The 21,224-nt window shown below is 39.8% G+C and overlaps 1 protein-coding gene across 1 annotated transcript in view; it reads left to right on the forward strand.

The window, feature by feature from the left end:
- The window catches only part of PNPLA4 (patatin like domain 4, phospholipase and triacylglycerol lipase), a 110,037-nt gene extending 106,752 nt beyond the window's left edge, over positions 1 to 3,285 (forward strand). The window contains exon 9 of the transcript XR_015550386.1: positions 2,292 to 3,285. The gene's annotated coding sequence lies outside the window, so the exon portion shown is untranslated. The remainder of the gene's footprint in view (positions 1 to 2,291) is intronic.
- Positions 3,286 to 21,224: the final 17,939 nt, after the last annotated feature.

Here is a 21,224-nt window from a genome sequence, read left to right on the forward strand (position 1 = left end):
TCAGGAGCGAATCCAGAGCCTTTCCTCAGACATTCCTCACTTCCTTCCTAGAAAATCTTGGATCCCTCCATCTGTAAGGTCAGCTGGGAACACAGAGACATGTCTTTCTTCACCCAGGAAAAGCCGTTCCCCGAGTCTTTCATTGAGAATTGTTTTACTTTACTTCCATGACAAATTTGGATATCAAACTTCAGAGCTGGAAGGACCCTAAGACATTACTTAGAATAAAGTTCTAAAATTCCTGCTGAAGGACCTTCTCTGGCCACCAAACGTCAACAATCCTCAGCTCCATCATCTTTAAAATGGGGAAGATGGAAATACTGCCCTTGCAGTATGTTTGTGACACGTAGATGAAATGCATTTTCAAAGACCTAGTGACATGGCTGGTCCATGGAACACACTCAGCAAGTGAGTGCAGTCACTCTTACTGTATCCAAGAGGCCAGAATACAGTACGGAACACTGCCTAGAGAATTTACAGAAAGGGCTACATGGGGAAGAAACACATACAGACCGTAGACCTTCCCACACAAGAGCTGCAACCAATATGTCACATCATCCTTAACAGATCTCACATTGTAAGTGACAGAAAAGGAGAAAGGAAAGAAGTGGGTGGACTATCTGCTGAGAGATTTGACAGAGTTCTCCTGTCCATGTGCTTTGAGGAGACCTAGGGGCACAGGAACTGGGAAGTGTCCTTGGAATATACAGAACAATGAGGCAGCAGGAAGATTTGAAATTTTTTTTTTTGACTTAATTTTTTTAGAGCCATTTTAGGTTTACAACAAAATTGAGAAGAAGGTATAGAGATTTCCCATATACTCCCTGCCCCCACACATGCATGCATATCCTCCCCATTATCAACATCACCCACCAGAACAGTACATTTGTTACCAAGAATGAACCTACATTGACCTATCATCATCACTCAAAGTCTACAGTTTACCTTATGGTTCCCTCTGGGTGTTGTACATTCTATGGGTTTGGGCAAATGTATAATGACATATGTCCACCGTTACAGTATCATACAAAGTATTTTTGCTGCCCCTATAATCCTCTGTGCTCCGCCTATTCATCCACCCTCCCCATCCCTGGCAAACACTGATCTTTTTACTGTCTCCATAGTTTTGCTTTTACCAGAATATCATATAGTTGGAATCATACAGTAGTAGCCTTTTCAGATTGGCTTCTTTCACTTAGTAATATGCACTTAAGTTTCCTCCATGAATATTGATTCTTAAAAATAATGGATGATCAAGAGGAGGGTGTGATGAAAATAATTTAGGCTGGAATGAACTGGTGGAGGATTTCAAAATTAAATGTCATTTATTATGAAGATTAATTGACAATTTTTAAGGAGGAAAATGAGTTGGTCACAGCAAGAAGAGAGTTTATTGATGTTAATATTTTTAACTATTACCTTGGAAAATGTGCCCCATAATATATCACCTCAAAAGTTTACATCAGCTCCTTATAATTTTCATCTACCATACTGGGAGAGTTTCTTGAGTGTCAGAAAGTATGGTGTAGGTAGAGGAAAATCAGCTGTTAATCCAGGTTCTACACCTGATGAAAAGCCACTTCTACAAATACCAGATTAAGCTGCATTCATTAATTGAGAATTCATGAATATTTAGACATCACCTAGCAAATGTTATCTTTGCAAAGCAAAGCTCTCCTTCATATATTGTGGAAGTTCTTAAAGTAGTAAACATGTATATACTTTCAAATCATAGTGTAATTTAGACTATTCTTTCTACTAATGTGAAGTAGTGAGGTTTATGGATTTTCTATTTCAGTGTACAATTTACAGTTCTCACATTTTCAAAATAGAATCTATATTTTATTCACTGTATCTCATTTACTCTTACATTAATTTTGAAGCAATCATTTGTACATATGATTGTAACAGATAAAAATATTCAGTATACCTAATTCTTAAAGGTAGAGATGTTTCTTTTTTTTTTCTTGTAATAGAAAATGTCTAATTTTAAGGGCTCATGAATCTATATAAAATCAGAACCATTACCTGGCCTGTCCGTTGCTATGGCTACATACTCATGTGATCTGTAGATCTGACATAATTCAGCTATCTAGAGCAATATCATTGCAAAGACATCAGAGAAAATTTAAGCAGCACGAGGAACCAAGAAAAATAATTTACAAAAGAGATTTTAAAAGAAACAGGACACTCTAGGAAGCAATAAAATTTCGTACTTTATTTTGTAATATATTTTCTACTTTTATTATTAAATATTCACATATCTTTTGTATATGTTCTTTCTCTCCTAGGAATCTGTTTCTTCCATTTAATACTTAAAGTGCACACACAAACTGAACAGGAAAAAGGTAAAGGTTTTCTTAGCTATGGAATATCCCATAGAAATAAGGTAAGACTTTTGTAGAGATTAAAACAGTTTATTGGTTTTGCTTTCACGGCATAAGTTGCAAGAGCTATGTTTGTGTAAGGAGATTTTCTGGCACCAAACCTCTTAAATTTTATTCAGTGACCTTAACGAAATAATAGAGCTGTGTTGCCTTTGTAAACAATAACTTTTTTGAGTTAACAGTTGAGTTTCAAGTGAAATTTAGAATAAAACAATGATTAAGCATTACTGTTGTAAATAAGACAAGTCCATTAGTATTGATGCCTGGCCAGCTGGGTTGCGAGATAGGTAGTAGATTGATAGACATACAAACCATGCTCAAATATTAATTGCACAATTAATTAATTTCACTGAACATGATTTTCACCTGAATCTATTATCGCCAAAGCATGTGCTCACCTCCTGGGGTCACAGGAAATCGTGCTTCTTAATTGACATATTAAGGTGGCTTGTAAATAGTGATTCTTTGTAGGGATGTTATATTGGAGAAGCCTGTTGAAATAATTAAAAGAACGTCAGATTGCCAATGAAATATTACAGAAGAAAGCAAACAGACCAGGAGAGAAGAAGAAATATATGATGGTGAAGATGGATAACACTGAACACAGAGAAGAGCAGTTGGAAATAAAAGATGAAATACTGTGAACTTACCCAGATGGATGCCCTGGACGTGAGTCATCTAGCCATAGTCAACTTGAAAGAAAGCTGGTGTGGCAAATAGGAGTTTTACCTGTGAGCTCTCAAGGATCTTGGTCGTCTCTTCACACTGATTGTATCAGGCAGGGTTTTCCAGAGAAATAAAACCAATAGGATAGATAGATGGATGGATGGATGGATGGATGGATGGATGGATGGATGGATGGATGGATGGTTGGATGGATGGATGGATGGATGGATGGATGGATAGATAGATAAGATAGGTAGAGAGAGATAGATATCTCTATCTTTCCTACCTATTGATAGGTATCTCTATCTGTCTCTATCTATCTATCCATCTATCTACATATTAAGAGATTTACATTTGAGAAATTGGCTCGCATTATTGTAGGGGCTGGCAAGTCTGAAATCAGGAGGGCAGGCCAGCAGGCTAGAAACTCAGGATTTCTATGTTACAGTCTTGAGGCTGAATTTCTTTTACTCAAGGAAATCTCAGTGTTTGCGCTCAAGGTCTTCAGGGGATTGGATGAGGGCCACCCATATTATCGAGGTTAACCTCCTTAAAGTCAACTGATGGCCAGTGTTAATCACATCTACAAAATACTTTCATAGCAACATCTAGACTAGTTTTGGCCGGACATCTGGGCACCATAGCTTGGCCAAGTTGACATATAAAATTCAGTCATTACACTGACCCAACCCCTCCCCTCATCAGCTCCAGACATGCCTCTCGTATCAAAGATAATAGATTTATCTGTGTTGAGTCTTTTCAGTTACCATAGACTAGATAAGTCTATGTTATCTTCAGAGTTAGCTCTCTCACTGGTTAGTCACTGGAATCTTTAGAGCTGCATCTGATGATAAGAAAGTTAATTGTGTTTACAATGAAATATGGAAATGAGAGGGAACTGGAGAGACAAAGACAACACTTAGACCCAACCTCTGCATTCATGGATTTTGTGGTTACAACGAGCTCCATCTATATGATCAAATATCTTTGCAAGCTTTCACCTAGTTCCTGACATTCTTGTGTGTGTCTCAGACAGAGGTGGTGAGACAGCATGGTGGTTTCTGTAATCGGGCTGCTCGTATCAAAGATAATAGATTTATCTATTATACATCAGCCTTGCTTATTAGCTGGGTGACCTGAAGAAAACTAGCTTCTCTCTCTAGACCTCAGTTTCCCCATCTTGTTGTACCTGCTGTACAGCTAGTAAGTACCCAATTGGATTGCTGTGGTGATGAAATGACATAACTTATATAAATTAGACAGGACAGAGTGTATCCAGTCAATGCTGGCTGTGGTTATTACCTCCTCCTCAGTCATCCCTGCCCCAGATCTTGGGGGGGCTGAGGTGTCTCTATAGTTGTAGGAGGTGGGGTGTCTACTGTAGATGGGATGGGGTATGTGTGACTCTCTAGAAAATTTGCTCTACTCCAACAATAAGTTGGCTTGTAGCAATAGATAAGGCTGATGTTCAAGTCTTTTCTGTTAAAAAAAAAATCACTCCTGTGATCATACAACCTACTCTAGATATTTCTTTCTGCTTCATAGGCAGATTTACTAACAGAGTTGTCCATGACTTGTCTTTTGTCTATTACTCCTCAACCCACTGCAGCCTGGCGTCTGCCCCAAGTACGCTTCTGAAATGAATCACGAACACTATACACTTCTCAGTAATTCTTCCTGCCTCCCGACAAGGTCAAGTCCATTTCCTGAACCTTCTTTTGTCACTTTGTAACGTCCCAGACAAGTGTTGATGTAGTACTAATGGTGACGTGATGCATCAGTATTATGTGTCGGCTAAAGAAATGTATGGACCTTATTAATATTTTATATGTCCTTAAAAAACTGCCTTTTCAAGTGCTTTGGGAGAGCAGACTGACAATTTATCATCCTCCACACTGTCGCCGTGTGGGGCGTTTTGCAGCTCGGGACGATGGGGTGTAGTGGGGTTCCTGGATTTTTGTATGTATTAATCTCCATGTTTTTTCTCTCTCCCATGCCATTTATGCTTCTAATATGCGAAGCAGCAGAAAGTGGTACAGTCAGTTGCTAACTTCAAATAAATAACATCCCCCTCCCTGACTCTATGGGTCTCCTTTTCATTTAGTCTTGAATATTTCGTCTGAATAGAATAAAATCAGGTAAATGTAAATTTTCCACAAATACAGCAACATAGCTGTTTCTGGGAGTGGAAATGGGTGACAGAGGAAGATGATACAGCAAGGGGGCTTAATTTTCACTATGTGCCATTTTGTACCAAATGCATGCATTACGTATTGAAATATGTTAACTAAGTAAATTAATGTAAGTGAACAATCAAATAAATAAATGTAACTGCAGGATAACAAAACCTGTAGTTTTTATAAAAAAAATATAGTCAAGACTAAATGTTTTCTGTAGATCTTCCTTTATATTCTCCTTCTTCCAGATTTAGTTTTCCAGTAGCTATAAACTGTGTAATGAAAGGAGCCACTCATGGGTTGAAGATACTAGTTTCAGAAATCAAGATGCTGGTCGTGTCCTCTTTCAGAGTCGATTCAGAAAGAAATGCTACAGGTTGCTTCCACAATGACGTCCGATGCTTCACCGCCTCCCAGTGCCCACCCATGTCATGTTTCTACTCCCACCATAAACAGGCAGCATCACTTTCCATGCACTTTGAACCGGAGGTAACTTTGTGATGTGCTTTGACCAGTAGACTGTGGCAGGTGTGATGCCATGTGAGGTCTGGAGACTAAACCTCAAGAAACCTTGCAGCTTCCACTCTCACATCCTGGGAAGGGAACTCTGAGACCATCTTATGTTGAGGAAGCTAAGTGCAGACTCTTAGAGAACGAGAGGCCATATAAGATAGACACTGAGACACCCTGGCCAACAGACAGCACTGACTCCATGGAAATGGATGAGGCTGCATCTTCCTACTTCTCAGCTCCTCCATCTCACACCCCGTGCCCTTCTACCAGGGTAAAATAGGATTTTTCTTTTTGGTGTTTTGCCCACATTTGTATTTTTAAACTATATGAAATGCACCTACATTTTAAAAACTATGTGAAACACACCTACAAAAATAATAAGAATTGTATGTTGTATATCAGTACTGCCTTTCAAATTTATTCCCACCTTAGGAATCTATGCTTCGTTCCAGTGACTCAATATATTTTTTAGATTTCTGCTTTGTCAATTGTCGTCCTTAATGAGTGACCCCCTTAGGAATAAGTCACTGGTGAATGCAAAGAACAACAACATGCTTATTGCTCTCAACACTTGCTCAGGCTTCTCTTTTCTTTCTATCCTGCGTGAAGACCATCAAACTAAGCTTTTTTTAAACCTGGTCTTGACCCAGAGTCTCTTGATGGGGCTGATGCCAATGGCTTCCTGGAAAAGGATGCAGCCCCTCAGTCCTTGGGACAGAACATGCTTTTCAGCACCAAAGGCACCAAAGGGTTGAGTTTTTCAAATACAGAAAGGAGTAGATGTTTCAAAAATGCTCTCTTCTGGGCTTACTCTGAACATACAGCTGCTGCTATGAATCCCTTCCCCATCCCCGTAGTTTCTTGTGTTGAGTGAATCATAGAAGACCAGGGTTAGGACTCAGTGACATCAGCCTGAGTCAAAGAAAACGCAGGAAGCCTCTATCTGTCTCTCTGTCTTGACTTTGGGTCTAAAGTCTCTTCTTTTCATCTTCTTTGCGTCAACTATAGAGGAGAGTGCCATGTGTAATGGACAGATCATCAGACATCCTCTGCCTGTCTTCATGTTGGCCCAACACATCTACCACTGCTTTCCAGAATTGATCATCACAAGAACATTGGAATGACTCAGCTCCTACCTGAGTTTATATATACGTAAAAATTTATTGAGTCACTGGAATGAAGTAACTTTGACTGAGACAGAAAACAAAGATATCATTTCCTGGAGAATGCTGGCTAAATGTTTGACTAATGCAGCCCAGAGCACCTTCAGAACTGCTTTGCGTTCAAACTAAGGTCAGGTCCTCTGGATAGATCACATCTGCAGGGCGAGTCCTTCCTTCGCATTCATTATCCCACTGTACCTTCAGAACACACGGATCGATTTAGAAGACATCAGCCCTATTTGGGTGCATCCACTCCTTTTTCCTTTGGACTCCAAATGATTTTCTCAACCTTCCACATCCTTTATAAAAGCACACATTTTTTTCCTAAATAAACATTTTTTTGCATCATCCCAAACATCAACCTAGGCTCCATGGGAAAATCTGCTGTTAATAGGAATATTTAAAGAAAACACCTCAGACTCCGAAGGAGGCATTTTTTAAAACCTTTTAAGTAGCGTCAACCTCACTGGAATAAGTATGTGGCCTTACAGGTTGACTGCTTTGAAAGGAAATGTTCATTTGGATAGAGGAGTTTTGGTATCATTTTTTAAAAACAATTAAAACATAACCACCATAAATCAACCATACAGGTATCTCATTATACTCACATCTTGCATTATTTGCCCATCTAAGTTGTATCTAGCACTATTTTAATGTCACAATCTAGCATTTTGCTCTGCTGGCTTAATTTCAGTTTTCTTGCTGATATATGACACTTTACAACTAATATCAATTCCAGAAAGCATCTGTTTTCCCTATTGCCTAAATTATTAATAAATATGTCAAGGGTGGAAAACTAGCATCGTCCCTCTCGGCAGCTCGACTATGCCTTAAGTCAATACAAATACGTATTATTGACCCTCAGGTCCATTTCCCATATGGTGTCCTGTTTTGGAAGACACTAATTTGCTCCTATTTGTAGGGAAGCAGATGGTGTGGTGACCAAAACAATTGCCTGGGAGATAAGGGGTAGAGTTTGCAGTCCTAATACTGCCATCAGGGCAACCGTCAAAGCTTTCCTTATCTCAGTCTCCTGGACTGTGCAAGCAAAGGGCTGGGATTGGGACTTCCAAGATCCCTTCCACTTCAGGATCCAGGGCCAAAGTGCTCCTCTTAGTGTGTGAGAGGCAGGGGGCCCTGTAACTAGAAGTCTAGACAGGAATTTTCCATCCCAGCATGGAATGGAAGCCACTCCAGCGCCATTCCAGCCCCTGCATGGCTCTGGTGCAGTCTCCTTTTCGTCCATTTTGATGGCTACACTGTGTGAGCTGCTAGGAGAAGGTCCGATGTAATCATGAGGCCAGAGCTTCCATTTTCTCCTCAGGTTCACTGTTAAACCCTCCCTGGGCCATTTTTGAAGGAGATAAAGAGAAGAAACTGAGTGCTGAGAAAGTCCCTACTCAAATCAGCTATAAGAGAACCGATCGAAAGGACAAACAGAATTTCCTGGACATGTCCTCTGAGCTCTGTGATTATAAAATTCCATTTGAGGTAAGCATTGGTATCTCCTTGCAACTGATGAGACAAACCTGGCTTTCAGAAGTTAAAGAACTTGACTAGGGGCCCTTACTTCTTCTTCATGTGTGGTTCACAATTGTGTCCCTCCAAAGGCTGCACTGCGGAGTGGCTTGGAAGGGTTTTCAAGACCCAAAAACCTCCATCACTTCCCTCAGTGTCACCCCAACAAATACACACTCTTAGCCATCCAAAGCTAGGTGCTTCCTGTACAAACCCAGTTTCTAAACAGCCTCCACATCCTCACTTCCGTCAGATTGACGCTCCTAAGCTCCTTCATATAGAAATCCTGGAGTCTCCACTCCCTAAATCAGATGACACAGAGTTCTCCTTTAAAAACAACAAAAAAGCAAATTCCTGAGCTTCTTCTCAGAACTAAACCACATTGGGGTGGGGCCCCAGAATCCACACTTTTAATTGGAAAGCCAGGTAGTTCTTTGAACAATACTGTTCCGTACCATTCTAGGTTCTACCAGATCGATGTGAGGTGGCTGGAAAGGAAGAGGATGTTTAGGGGTGGAAATATAAAGAGTCTATAATAAATATATTATCCATTTTTCTCCATGATTTAACACTGCCACCACTGGAGGGATGGAGAGTGTTGTGGCCTCTCTACTAAATATGTGGTCCATGGACCTGAGAGATGGAGTGTGGTGTGGCATCAACATGAGGTCCACAACCTGAGGATGGAGCGTGGTGTGGCATCTCCTTACCCAAGATGTGGTCCATGAACCAGCCACGCCAGCATCACCCAGGAGCTCATTTAAAATGCAGAATTTCAGATCCATCTCCAAACCTAGTGAGTCCTAATCTGCATGCTATCAACATCCCTGGTTGATTCATATGTACAGTGAAGTTTGAGAAGGGCTGGGGGAATAGAGGAACAGGGCCTAACCATAATCATTCACCTGGAGTCCCATCTTTCCCAACCCAGGGGAGAAGGAAACACATATTCACATAGCATCTACTCTATGCCATTGGTTTACTGGGCACACTTTATAAACCATGCAAGTTATTTCTTTCAAGGTTCACTGAAATATCTTAGGTTGAGAAATTTGCTCCAATTAAGGTTGAATAATTTGTTTAAATTAATAGAGTTTATAAGGGACAGAGCAAGGATTTTTAACTCCAAGTGAATCTCACTGCATTTACCCTGACTGTCCCACAATGAGCCAGACCAAAGGAGACTGCAGTCAAGGAGAGCCAGTTTTTATACACGAAAACCCTGCAGTGGACTCACCAACGTGACACCCTGTGCAGGAAACAGTTAACTCAGCAGGCCTGGGCTGTTCAAACCTTGCGCGTTCCCAAGAAATGCCCATTTTGGTGGCTGGCCCTTGGCTGGCTCCTGTGAATTAAGCTCTTGGAGAGTTCCAACTGATAAGAGTGCTGTTCACACTTGGAACCTTGATACTTACAAGATCGTCTACGTAGTGTAAGTGATGTGATTTCCGGTGAACATCTCCTCTCCCTCTAGGGGTCTGGGCTTTAGAAATTGTGTTCCCATGTGCCTATGTGACTGACCCTTGATAAAAACGCTGGGTTCCAAGGCTCCAGTGAGCCTTCCTGGTAGATAACACTTTGCACATATCTTTACAACTCATGGCTGGAGGAATTAAGTGCATCCTGTGCTACTCTGTTGACAGAGGACTTGTGGAAGCTGGTTTCCTCTGGACTTTGCCCCATGCATCTTTTCCTCTACTGATTTTGCTTTGCATCCTTTCACTGTGATAAAGTGTAACCATGAATATAACTAGTTCTGAGTCTTGTGAGTTCTTCTAGTGAATCCCTGAACCGAGGGATGGTCTTGGGGACACATCCCTCTTCCGTCTAAGAGCTGCTCTGTTACCTCAGAGCCTAGTAGGGAAGATCTTTTCCACCTCATCAGGTTGTACAGTTCTCTTCCACACAGTGGGTCTTCAGATGTGGAATCACATCTCCCACAGGCTGTTTCTTCTCTGAGATCAAGACTCTCAGGTCTTTCAACATCACCATAGTTAGCTACTCCAATATACCGTGGAGTCAATGTCTCTCGAGTGCATTCAAGTGTGTCTCAATCCTTGTCTGAGTGATTGACTCCAGCCCCACAGTTGTGTTCCAGCCTGCACAGAGTGCAATCTGGTCATTACCTCCTTCATTCCAGACACTTCTCTAGGAATGACGCCTGAGAGCCTATCTCAGCTATCTTTGTAGTCACTTTATATCTTCAACTTATGAAATAATAAGATACTGGAGGGTTTTTTTTTTTTTTTTTTCCTTATTCTGTGCTACGGATCCACAATCTATTTTCTTTTAAAGTTCTCTTTGGGTCACCTGAGCAACGTGGGTCATGCCTTCAACATTCATCTTGGAAGAGTAGGTTCATAGTTTATCTGTCAATATCTTTTGGATTTTGACGAGTTGATGGGAGAAGAGATTGGAAATGTTCAAACAGAGCTTTTATCAGACAACTAAGGGTAAACATGAAATTCTCCACAGAGAGCTAGAAATAAAAAATGTTGACAGAGTAACATAGTTCCTGTTTCTGATCCTAACTCCAAGTGACATTGAGCTAAAATGTACTTTGGTCGGCGACGTTTGCAAGCATCTAGCCCTGGGTGCTTTTGTTTTGCCTCTAAACAAAGGCATAACCTTTTCTGAGGTCAGCTTGACTTGACACTGCTTCTATATTTGTTCAAGCTCTGTGCCTTCCAGATGTGCTTCCTCTCTTCTCTGCAGCCCCAGGACAACCTCTGCCCAGCATCACTGCTTGGCCTCCGGTGTTCTGTCCCTGAGGTCCCTGTGATCAAAAGGCACTTCTCATTGGACTGCAAAGTTTCCTTCCTGGGTTTCAGGCCATCTTGTACTTGTTTTGAATTTGTCTTTGACTCTTTCCTAATGGACCTTATGACCTGGTAATGATTCCAGCTGGTAGGAAGCTATTTGCAATCCTGATTCAATTCACTAGGATATCTGTGACCCCTCTAAGTCTCAGATCATGTGAAAGCTCTTGATCATGCCTCATGTCCTTGCATTTGACAAATTGCTAATAATGTCAAGACTAGAGACCCTGAAATCCAAGACTTCCCCTACCGGTGTGTTGGTCCATTCATAGACACCCTTTAGGCTAATTGTTTAGAGAGCCACTACTTTGCTTAATTTAGCTCATCTCTTCTCATCTTGCCTCTGACAATTTGCAATAGAAGAGCAGCGGCAGATCAGTAACTTCAGGGAAGCAGATTTTAAACTCCATCCTAAAGCACAGGGATCTAACACAAGTAAAACTAAGCCAAAAATGATCCATTAGGGTTCCAATAAAAAGGTCAAGAGATGTGTCCATCTCTTCTGCATCAGTAGATTTTTGAACTGGGAGAAGAGAGTAGTATTTAAGTGTTATGGGAGAAATAAGGAATGGTTTGGGGAGAAGGTTGGTGAAACAGAGGGTCTAGAATATGGAATTAGGCAGAATTGAGGAAGTAAAAGTGTTCCTAAAGACCATGAATTGGATTCTTTTTAATATTCTTGGAGAGACAAAGAATGGAATTCCTTTTTAGTGATTTTTTTTGTGTTTGGATTGTCCTTCTTCAAGTAAGACACCACTGTTGCCCACACCTAGTGAGCCACTTACTCAGTAGACTCATTATATTACAGCACACACGTGCCTGGGAACAGCCACCAAGGAAATAGTCATTGGGGCATGAGCACAGGATTTAATATTGGGAATCACAGGATCCTGGGTGGCTTGGCCAGTTGTTTCCGTTCTCTGGTCTCTTCCTTCTCTGATGAGAAAATGAAGAGTGCAGAACAAATCTAAAATTATTTCTGCCACCATTCTATGATCTTATCAGACTATTTATTTCATCTGTGACAGATAACATTGTACATACAGGTAAAATATACCAGAAGTTTAGAGGAATGTATCAATAGTTACTTGGAATCCATTTGTTTAGTCACCATAGGGAAGGATAAAAATTGTGCGTAAAAACATCAATAGAGTGGATGCAGTGTGTTGAGAATTCAGTTTCTGTTAATTAATTCTAACAGAGATTATTTTTGTACTTGACCTGTTATCCTCCGAATTTGCAATCCTGCTTCAGGATATGTGTCACACAGTACTGGACTCACATGAAGTGAGCAAGGGGAAAATCATGTTGCAGTGTTCTCTACCAGATATGGTTCCCACAGTGGAACAAAAGTGAGTAACAACACTGTGTGTTCAGAAGTCCAGGAATTCTGCAAATCATAGATATGGGAACCAGCAGCAAATAAAAGGAACCAGAGATTTATTTACCCAAGATTCGTGGCAAGCCAAAAGTGATCAAGTAAAATGGTCAAGTTATTGGAAGAACATGTTAGGTTACAGAAATTGATTTAGACAAAAGCTGGGAGAATAGAGAAAAGCGACATGCAAAAGAATTACATGGTGTGGATTGGAGGTTTGTTAAATCAAGGGTAGCTGATTAAGGAAAACCTTACATTAGGTGGAATTCTGACAAAATCTCTCCATTTTAAAGTACTGATCTCAGCATGTGCCTCTTCTGTAAAAAATTAAGGGAGAGCATCAAAGACTATTATTCAGCCTTAAAACGGAAGGAGATTCTGACACATGCTACAACATGGATGAACCTTGAGGACATTAGGCTAAGTGAAATAAGTCAATCACCAAAGACAAATACTGCTATTATTGCTGTGAATGTGGCTTCCTCACTTTTGTGACAATCCACTCAGCAAAGAGTTGATGATATTAGCAAAGATTCTGTGTCATGGAGTAAATTCTCTGGTACATATACTTAATAAGCCAAATAATTCAGATTAAAAGAAAACTGTGTTGAAGCCTGAAATATGGGTTCAAAATGATAAAACCTTCCTTTACTGTCTACATTCCCCACCCATACCACATTATGCTGTATGTGGGTATATATTATGTAAAGTCAAGATGGACTTAGGCAATGAATTGAGTGGAGAATAAATAAACAATTCCATGAGTACGTTCTGCAAATGAGAGAACTCCTGTGTATTATAGTATTGACAATTTCTGTGAAAAAGAAACAAACACAAACTCTTCTTGTTCAGTAATATTGTTCTTGATTCATCTATTTTTTATGAATGTCATTTTATCCAGTCATTCAAACTGAAGTTTCATACTGTTCTAAAAACTCTCCTGTAGAATACATTGAAAAACTGCTGATTATTGTAAACGTGAATTCAGACTCAAGGTCTATTGAAGCTCTGTTGAAACCTAGGTAAAACCCCCAGGTTTGTTATGAACACTATCAAGCATCTAGATTAGCAAATTAGAATTAACGAGTTTTCACTGAAAATGAGCAATGAAAGGATATTTTGCTCCTAACTGGGCAAGTATTTGCTTGTCTAATGGGAAATATTCCATTATCTCTCCTTAGCCACCAGAGTATTCTTTGAAGACAGTTCCTAGGAAAATTACTTTATACCATCTTCCTTCTCATTTCTGACCCATCTCCAGCCTCCCACAGTAATATTATATATAGTGAGGAGCATTACATAATGTCCAGTGAGAATTATCACAGATTTTACATTTTTAAATTTTTCTAGTAAAAACACGATGTGTTAAAATAATGCTGGGAAGTGATTTCAACATCTTGCATCCCAATATTTGTAATATACCGTGGAAAAATTTTATTTTAGGCATTGAATCAAACTAGTTGTGATTTTGCATCAGGGTGATCAGTTCATTAGTGAATATTTAAGTACTAGATTTTCTCCTCCATTTCTGAAAAAGACGTCTATCCATAGTTCCATTGATATTGAATTATATTAATTGAATGACAGTTTTACTAGCTCAGCTACCATAGAATGGTGGCTCACATTTTCAAATATACATTTACTATGTGGATCATTGTCTATGATGCTCTAATATTGAGAGGGAGTGGAGGAGAGTGTCTAAGAAGATGCACAGATGTACCTAGAATGAACAGCCTTCTCACAAACTGTGAGGTCCACGTATTGGTAGTAGGATGGACAATGCAGGAAGAGGTCAGATGACTTCTTTGAGTTCAAAGATCCACTGGTGATAAATACAGAGTTTCTAAAGTACCTGGGTTTCTCAACCACTGGGACAATCTCCAGTCTGATGAAGTGTTTCCAGATGAATATGGCAGCAATTGGCGAGGAGACAACTTAATCTACATTCCATCCTAAACTGCATCTTAACAGTGTATGTAGGTGGACTTCATTGTCCTGTGAAAACCACAGTAGGAAGAAAGTTCACAAGAACCGAGGGCACGTTCCCTTTCTACCCCAATAAATAATTCAGTTAAATGGTCAGCTGGAGTGGGTGATGGGCATAAATTTGGGGGAAAGGAAAGGAGCAGTGGAAATATTAAACAAGATAGTTTTGTGTGCCCAATTCTGCGTGTTTCCATTAAATGGAATAATCCATTACCATATAAACCCAAGGCACTCTTAGGATGGAATCAATGACCAGGAAAAATAAAAAGGGCATATTAGTTCATTCATAAGTTAAACCTATTCCATTCCCTATCTAATCCATCAGGAAATGGGAAACACGTTAAATTTTACTGAGTCTACCTTTCTGTTGTAAATTGGAAATCCACATTTTACTACATTTTTATAGGAGAAATAGTGTATGACGTGTAAGTGGAAGCAGCCAAGCAAGGGCAAGTTGATGTTGCACTTTCTCCTTTACTTTCTTCTCCACCAAGGACAGTTAGTCAGCTGCAATGTTAATCTGTTATCTCAACATCGCTGGGGAAGAATGTCTTACTGATTCATGTTCTTAAAGCATCCCAAATTCCAAAAAGTTGTCTGAATTATCATGTTGTCTGGGGATTCAGGTCTCTCCTGCTGTGCTGCTGTAGCAAGCTGGTGTTCCCTGGAGCTCAGTTATTGGTTAAAGCTCCCAGTCCATCCAACCAAAGCACCTACTAAGGAAACACAAGGCTCATTTTTCCAGATGAGGTAAGAAACTGAAGGGGAAGAAGAAATATTCCTCTACCCTCTAGGTTCTGCTAGCTGGTCTAAGAATTAAATTGACATGAGACAGAATAACAGGAGGAAATAAAACAAGTTTATTAACATGTATACGTGGGAGAAACACAGGAAAACTAAGTAACTCACCAAAATAGCTGAAGTCACCACTTTAAATAATATCTTCAGCTAAAGACAAAGGAGGATGTTGGGGGTAGTGGTTCGGGACCTCAAAGGGGAGGAAGGCAATTCACATGGAGACAGAAAAGCAAATGTTTGGTAAACAAATGTTTGCCATGCCTTCCAAAGACAATGGGACACGGGGAGGACTTTGATCAAATGGGCCTTCTTAGGTTCCACCCTGTCCACTACACCTAGTTCATGTTATACTATACTGCGTTGATACACAATGATACATTGTGAAATTTTTACCTCAAGCTAATTAATATATCCATCACCTCACATTGTTACCTTTTGTGTGTGTGTGTGTGTGTGTGAGAACAATTAAGATCTGTTCTCTTAGTGCATATCAAGTATGCACTACAGTGTTGGTGTACTATAGTGACTATAGTCACCATGCTGTACATCAGATCTCCAGGACTTATCCTGCAGGCATCAGTATTTTTTGAAAGTTTGCCAAGTGATTCTAATATGCAGCCAGCTTGGGAAATGCTGGGCTAAATCAGTTCCTCTGGATCTTTCAAGTCCATGCACATCACTTGAAGATCTTGTGAAACTGCAGACTGTCATTCAACAGGTCTGGGGTGCCACCCAAGATTTTTCATTTCCAACAGGCTCCCAGGTGACGCTGATGCTGCTAAGCCACACTTTGAATAGCAAGTGTAGGAAACTGAAATATCTGGTTGCACCTGATTGTTAAGCCCTCATTAATGCAGCACTCACCGCCCTACTAACATTTATGCATCATAAAGAGTTTTCTATATCATTTCAAAAATGAAGAAATATGAGACAATATCTATAAAAGTGAGAAAAAGATATGAGTCAATAAATTTGTCATCTACAAGGGATATGATTCAGAAAGCCTAAATTTAGCTGAACTAAGTCCTTCTCTTAACTACCAGTCACTCTGCTCAATATCTCCCCCTTGACTTCTGGAAAGGTCCAGACACAGTGTTAACATTTCTCAGGGGAACTCTTTTTCAAGAGAGAGGAAAGGAATTTTAATTTTTTCTAGCTATGTGAGAGAATTTTTTCTTTGTCAGGCTTTAACAAATGTATGTGCTATCAAAAGACTGCAAAACACTGAGAAATAGGTAAATCTCCAGGAAAAGCCAATTTTGGGAACATGTGTCTGCCTATAAAAAATGGGCATTAGAAAGAGCAGGTCAAGACTGCAGTCTGGTAAACACACCTGTGGTTGCCTTTGCTTTCTAATAGCTTTGTACAAAACTAGATGCTGCAGGATCTGTGCACATTTATACAGAATCAGAATAGCAATTTTCTTATTCTTTCCGTCATTCCCTTTTCTCCCGTGGAAAGGAATTGTGTTAACATTACTTCCATCTTAAAGCTCTCAAAGGCATTATTATCACTTCCCTCTGTGCACCCAAAGCAACTACTTGCCAAGGACAGTTGACAACTATTTCAAGCCAATACTATGTTGTTCTTTTATTTCATAACAAAACGTGGGACAGACACACAGATTTGGGGGCAAAGAGTCTGCTGCAGTCTGCATTTTATTATATGCACACATCGTGTATCTGCAGCTAAGGCAGCTGGGAGTAATCACCCTCTCCCAGCCCCACTAAGCATGCAGAACTAGTTGTATAAAAGAAAAGATGATGCACACACAATTCTGTGCAAATTCTTGTTTCTGTGTGTGCTGGAAAGTAGAAGTGCTGGTGAGAAGTGAGCAGGATGGATAAGGGTTTGATATTTGCTAAAGGCTGGAAGAGAAGATGAGGGGGAATATTGATTTTCTTTAATAAAAGAACAACATTTTACAGATGTTTTAAGATGTGAGCAGGGGCAGATCTAGGTGGAGCCTAATGCATAGAAAATTTGGGGGACTTAGGAAGAAAAAGAGTGTGCTATTACAAAGCCTTGGAGGGGAGCCATGCAGGGACTCTGAAGGCTGTCGTTCGTTAGCTTCAGAAGAGTGAGAAAGAACAAGGGGTCATAAAGAAAGGAAGGTGTGTTTGGGTGCACGATAGATGGCTGCTAAGATCATAGGTTCTGGAACCAGCAGACTTGTTTCCACCATGGCGCCAGGACTTCTGAACTTGGTAATCTTAGGCAAATTAATTTAATCTTCCAGGCACTCTGTTTCTTCATAGGACTCTTGTGAAGAGTATTTGAAACAAGGTCCAGTGACTTCCATGTCATAATTGCTCAAAAAATTAAACTTTGAAAAAATAAATTATCAATATGTTATTCGTAGACTGCTACACCAACTCCTTACTCTGAAAATTAGTGATTAAAGGGCTACAGTTAAGACACTTTCTGCCTTTCCAGGAGGCGGTGTTTTTCAGGGTACTGGGTCACCCTAGGTAAGGAAGCAAAGCTCTTCTTTACTAACATGTGCAAACTAATAAATGTATGAGCAATGATTGAGTTAAAACAGATAGCTATTTTGTACATTCCTAATAAAAGATATATATCAAGCAAAGATCAATGGATGGTAAACGATTATGTAAAAATTTAATGGACAGATTGAGTAAAGTAGTATTGAATTATAACCGAAATTATTAAATAAATATCCGTGAGTCCATATGTAGTATGAATGAAATGTTTGATAAATAAATAAGAACAGACAAATATCCCATGAGGAAGAATTCCAAATAATTTGTCTTACTCCATCCTCAAGGAGGTGAAGACTAACTCCCCACTCCCAAGTGTGACTTCCTTCCAGAGAATACAGTGTGGGTACACATTTAAAAAAAAAAAAAAGTAACTTTACAGTGGAGAAACCTGGCAGACATTAACTCAGCCAAGTGATCAGGGTCAACATCAACAGTGATAGGTCATGTCTGTACCCTTGACATGATGTGGTGGTATGGCACACAGATCCCCCAAACCCATGACCCCAGCCTAAACAAGAGAAAGACATCAGACAAATTCAAATTGGCACACGTTTTACAAAATGCCTGGCTGGCACTCCCCATAGCTGTCAAGGCCATCAAAAACAAGGAAAGTCTGAAAAACTGTCACAGCCAAAAGGAGCCTAAGGAGACGTGACAACTAAATGTAATGTAGTATTTGGACGGAATCCTGGAACAGAAAAAGGACATTAGGGAAAAACTAAGGAAATCTGAATAATGTGTGGACTTTATTGATGTTGGTTCATTAATTGTGAGAAATGTGCCCTACTAATGTAAGTTGTTAATAATATGGGAAATGGGATGTAGCATATATGGGAACTGTCTGTACTATCTTTGTAATTTTTCTGTAAATTTAAAAGTATTCTGAAATATGAAAGCTTATTTTTTAAAAAGTGGTTAAAGGGAACTGGATATTCACATGGTGCCAAAATGTCACCATTTAAAATTGCTGGTTTCAGGTGTGGGGAATATAAGCATATAATGGAGACATCAGGCTCCCACCATCTTAATTTAGTGGTCTGCATCTCTATGGGAGACACCCAAAGACCATGGACCACTTAATGTAATGAATGACACAACAATAGACAGGTTTCATAACAGAAATATTTACACTAAATCTATAAAGCCTTTAAAACTACTTCCAGGTGACAGGAGATATGGGAGACAGACAGCAAGTTAACACACCATAAGAAAACAATCAGATAAATCCAAAACACTCTAGCAAACAACTGATTTGTTTTTTCACCAACAAGTCAGTATCATTTAAAAAAATGGTGAGGTTGGGGGTACTGATGTAGAACTAAAGAGATGACCTTGAATAGATCCTAGTTTGAACCCTCTACTTGGAGGACAATTGGGAAAATCTGAATATGGCCTGTGTACTAGATGATATTCAGGAAACTATTTCACCATTAGATATGAAAATAGTAAGTGATTTTTGTCAAGATACCCATAATTTTTTAAAGATATTTTTGGAAGGAAATGTCATGATGTCTGTAATTCAAAAATTAATTAGAAACTCCAACACAATATGTAAAAAGTGCTAACATTGGTTAAATCTAGGTGGTGCACACCTGGTTGTATGAGTCAGCTTTTGCTGTGTAACAAACCTCCCCAACACTGAGTGACTTGAGAGACGAATTGTTTATTCTCAGACACCTGTGGGTCATCTGGTGGTCAGCTGGTCTAGACTGCACTCCCTTGCCATGACTCTATATATGTCACACAGTCTTTGAATGGGACAGTCAGCTGGGCCACTTTCTTCCCACAACTATGGCAGAAGCTGAAACAGGCTCGCCTCATCCTACAAACACATCAGAAGCCTCTCTTGTATCCCATTGGCCAAGACAGGTTACATGACCAAGCTCAAGGTCAGTGGAATGGCGAAATAGACTTTGACTGTAGTGGAAAAAACTACAAAATCATATGGTAAGGAGCATGGACACTGGGAGGGGTGGCGTTGTGAGCCACCACTACATGGGGGTTTATTATTTAATAATGGGGCTTTAGTATACAATGCTCTAATTTTTTCTGTATGTTTGGAAATTTTCATGAATCCAAACCCTTCTTTTCCCTAAAAAGAAGACCTCTTCTATTTGTTTTTACTACTCTGTGATCCTCTTCTAATTCTGCTTTACTGGCTAAACTGTGCTCTTTCAAGCCTCAGTCCAATGGACCCTCCCCTGGAAAATTTCCAGACTACCTCTCTTCGTGCCCTTCCATCATGTTCTCATAGTAGCCCTGTGAAAATATTTATCGTAGTTCTTCCCAGGATTTATTATGTTTTCCTATTTTCTTGTCTATTTCTTAACCAGACAGAGCTCTTTGAAGACCAGAAGTGGGTCTTCCACGTCTGTCTGTGTGCAGAGGCTGGCACGCCGTACACATTTAGTACAAGTCTGTAGAAGGAACGTACCTGTCACATCACTCACTTGTCTGCATAATGGAGAAGTATATTTCCTCTTTTTTTCCATCCCTCAAATTTTCCAGAAAAGCTGGTCAACGAATGTTCTTTTATGATGAAGTAACTTTACCTCCTACACTGCCGTTTATAAATTTCTTCTCAAACCCCAAACCAATTTTGAGATTTATCATTTATGCTTACCTCTTCTATTGGCATGATCTCCGACAAGTAACGTTAAGGAAAAGTTGATTTGTTTTTAGATTTCTTAATCCAAATGTAATGATGGGTGGCATCAGCGTGAAGGTTCATTTCTCTATACCAGGTTTTTTCATCCCCACAAAAGGAGATACTTTCAAAGGGCGTTTCATTTCTGAGTATCCTTTTGACTGACACAAGTTCAGTCTTCAAAGACTGCTGTGGGTGAGACTGCTGAGGACCAATGGTGTCCAAGTTGCCCAGCGCCCCTGTAGCGCTTATACCAAACTCTGGGTTTCTTAGCATGCCTTGTGTGGTGGAAATGTGACCAAGGTCAGATTTTAATTTAGCAATGAACGTTGGCTCTGGCCTATGCCCACAATATTTTGAAGAAATCAAGTCATTTTTAATAAATTGGGGGCAATGTATCCAATAGAAATGAGACTGGATCAAAGTGGATGTGAATTTACCATTATATTCCCCTTGTTCCTGTTTTCTCCAGAGGTTGTTTTCTGTTATTCCTCTTCCTCTCCTCCTCCGTATTCTTATTCTTGTTGTCTTTGGGGAGGAGCTCTAAATGCTTGTATCACTGCTAAGAACACTGATATTCATTCTTTTATACTTAGACAGGAGTTGGAAAGGAAACTAGACAAGGATGTGAATTCAACGGTTGCCATTAATGAGTGTAGACAGAAATC

Source organism: Ceratotherium simum, chromosome X (genome assembly GCF_057802395.1).
Source record: "Ceratotherium simum simum isolate JZ-2026a chromosome X, ASM5780239v1, whole genome shotgun sequence".
Taxonomy (NCBI): Eukaryota; Metazoa; Chordata; class Mammalia; order Perissodactyla; family Rhinocerotidae; genus Ceratotherium; species Ceratotherium simum.